The sequence below is a fragment of the Triticum urartu genome, chromosome 2 (genome assembly GCF_003073215.2).
Source record: "Triticum urartu cultivar G1812 chromosome 2, Tu2.1, whole genome shotgun sequence".
Classification (NCBI taxonomy): Eukaryota; Viridiplantae; Streptophyta; class Magnoliopsida; order Poales; family Poaceae; genus Triticum; species Triticum urartu.
This window is the reverse complement of record NC_053023.1, coordinates 376491707-376495348: the sequence shown is the minus strand read 5'-3', so window position 1 is coordinate 376495348 and position 3642 is coordinate 376491707.

Below are 3642 nucleotides of genomic sequence, written 5' to 3'. Positions count from 1 at the left end.
CCCCCTAGTCTCGCGCAATTGCACCCGAGTGAGAATCACCGCTGCCGGTTAAAAACACTGCATCCGTGTTCAGTTTGACAGATCCCGCCACAGGGGGCCTCCAATGGCTGGTGGTAGGATCCACCGTGGCTCCCACCTCTTGTCCATCTATTCCTGTTGACAGAGGGAACAGAGAAATCCCCTTCGCCAGAGCATGCCCGCCCTGTAACGCCTTCTGCTTACCCTTTATATCAGTTTCCTCTCCCAAGACTCCGCAGGTTAGTTCCTCCTCGTACTGCTTTAAGAACATAACGGATCGGCTTACCAGCTCCTTCCCTGCATTATGGGTGCAATCATCTCGAAGAAACCAACATCGCCACAACATCAGTAAAACTTTTGTTCTAGTCTCTGGCTTGCATGGGTTTAGGAGAATCTGTAGCCAATCATCACCTGTGAATCTGAATTTTTCCTCACTAGGCAGCTCCCAGATTGCTCTCATTTCATGTCTTAGTGCCTTACTCTTGGTGCACGAAATGACTGCGTGAAATTCATCTTCCTCGCCGTTCCCGCAAATGTTGCAAGTGCTGTTCACTTCCAGTGTGCGCTTCCATTTATTCTTTTTTGTAGCCAAAGTGCAAGTGGCTACTCTCCACCCAAAGATCTTGATTTTCTGAGGAACCTTTGCCTTCCAAATAATGTCCCAGATACTACGATCATCCCCTTCGTTTGCGGAGCTGGAGGCAGGGGCCCTAGCTCGGTTTTGGATCGAGACCGCCAGTCGGTATGCACTCCTGACCGAGAACACACCGGATTTTTCATAGTGCCAAGCCAGGACGTCCCTGCCACCTGCCCTCGGTACCTTGATGTTGCAGATTTCTTCAGCGTCGAAAGGGTAGAACAGTTGCTTAACTAGGTCCGAATTCCACCCACTGCCATCAGGCAATATCAACTGGTTAACCCATCTTAACCTGGAGCGCCGAATAAAGTTTGCAGTCTTGAGCCCTTCCTTGCGCGGGATCCACTTATCTCTTTGGATGTTTATCTTTCTTCCGTCCCCGACCCTCCAAATGAGGCCAGCCTTGAGCAGTTCGAGTCCATACTCAATCCCACGCCATACCGGTGATGCTTCAGACGCAAAAACCGTGTCAATCAGTTCTTCATGCGGATAGTACTTGGATTTGAGAACACGTGCGCAAAGACTATCTGGTCTCTGGATCAGTCTCCAAGCTTGTCTTGCTAACAAGGCTTGGTTGAGTAGTTTCATATCTCTAAATCCAATTCCTCCCCCTCTTTTGGGTTTGGTCATTCGCTCCCATGACATCCAATGCATTTTCCGGTGCCCGTTTTCCTCCCCCCACCAAAAATTACGGATTAATCTTTCATACTTATCACAAAACCCTTGGGACATCACAGAACCCTTGGGACTGCCAAGACAAAGACTTTCATCCAGGTTGCCGAGACTCCGCTACATCAACAATAAGCAACAGCTGCAACAAGCACAAGTTTGTTGTTGTTGAGACCCACCAATAAAGACCAACAAAAAAATGAGTTTTCACAATGAGAGCATACGAGGAGAGTGAAGTTATGGTGCTCGGGCAGCATGGTCCACATTTTTTTTGAAAAAAAATCAAAACCAATATTTAGAAGTTTCAAAATAGTTTTTCGTGGAAACATTTATGTGCTCGCTATGGATCTATGAAACTTTAACTTTGGAAAAAATATGTAAGCTGTACAACCCCCCCCCCCCCCCCCCCCCCCAAAAAAAAATGGTCCATTTGAAAATACATATTTGTCTTTTCTTTGTACGCCACGTGTGAAAGTAAAATGTTTTGAGATTTCGCGCGGACATAATATACATGTCCATGTGTGTTTACAAAAAGACTGCGTTGTAGAAAATGATTTTTTTAAAGGCACCAAGGTGCCCGTGCACCATATGCATTTTTCAGCATACAAGGCCCTTTTGCACTAGTTTTTTTCCGGCTGCTTATGGTTCATAAACTTTTGTAAGCAATTACCAATATGAGTTATTGTAGATCATATTAATAGGTAATGTTATCTTATGTTAGTAAAATAGTACTCCCTTCGATCCATATTAATTAGTAAAACTTTGTACTAAATCAGCGAATAGGAGGGAGTAACAAAATTCAACAGTTTGCAAGAATAAACTTTATGAAGGACAAGAAATAAACAGCTCGGTACATACAAGAAATAAACTTTATGAAGCTACTTAGGCATTTAGTTAAGAGAGTTAACTAACAATATTAGTAGCATAACATATACTCTACTGTTGTATTAGTACTACTAGAGTGGTACTTATTTTTGAACTCCTAGTAGCAAGTAGTCAGCCAATGGGGCTCCGAAACCTGGCCCGCTTCAGCCAACTGGAAGTTGACAAGTGGCACGAATCCAGCAAAGCTCCTGCACCTTTGCCACTTGACATGCACGCTAGATTAGGATCGAGAAGGTACAGAACTAGGGCGATTAGACTAGAGAGTGTTAGCCAGGCGCCGGATCCGCTGGTGATTACTTATTCTTCATGCCACTCATGAATGCACGAGTCTGTCTAGGATCTAAAATAAAGCGCGGGCTTTTAAGCCATTTGTTTAATCCTCATTCCTTCTCGTGGCCTCTTCTCCAGCAAACCACCCCACGCGTCGCCCTCTTTTATCTCACAGGGGGGAAAGGCACAAGCCTTGCCGATGGATTAAGGGATAAAAGGCCGGGGAAACGTCTAAATCACCAGCGGATTTGCAACACAAGGGAAGCATGTTCCCCTTCCCCATTAGAATTGACTAACACCTACAGTAGTTAACTTAGGTGCTAATTAATCTAGTTTTCATGGGGTGTTAGTAAAATATTGGCCTAATTAATGTGTTTGCCCCAATGCTTGCGCACCTTGGTGGTGGTATGGGTAAATCAAGTGGGAGTACGAGAATACGCATCTCAAGCTTTTGGATATTGTTCTTTTCACCAGGGACAGGGAGCCATCTTTTGATCTTTGCCTCTCCTGTACGGGCAGCTGCCACTTGTCAACTTTCCTTCTTCCCTATGGAGATCCAAGAGCGGCACCATCCATCCTCACTAGGGGCATCAACGTCATTTTACACGGAGTAACACATTGTTTACCCCAAGCATCTTTGCTTTAGCCAGCCGTGGGCGCTGTCATGCCTGCCTCATCTTTTCAAGCAATTTGATAAGGTGCCAAGGCTTTCCGCCATATAATTTGTCCGCGGGGTGCCATGCGCATTGCAATTTGCATTGTGAGTGATTGTGTTTCTATGCTTTTTTGTTGTGTAAAAATAGACATTTACGACAGGGACTAACTAATACGAACCGTCCACCGTTGCAATGGAGTAAACTCGGGTAGTATGTGCCCTCGTTGGACTGCCCCCAAAGAGGAGGAGGAGAATGCTGGTGATGGATCCGACAGCTCCGGTAGTTAGCAGACCCGGCTCTACTTATATTGCGTCTTCAACTGCTACTTCCGCAACGAAGACAACAAGGGCAAGCGCGGTCCTGGATGAACTTCCTTCATAACCATACTTCATAGCTAGTAGAATATGTCAATATTTTATAGTCCGTTGGCATGTGTGAACTCCCCTATGCTATGTGTCTTGAACTATGTATGTTGTTTTTACGTTGCATGAAGGTTGTATGGAATTG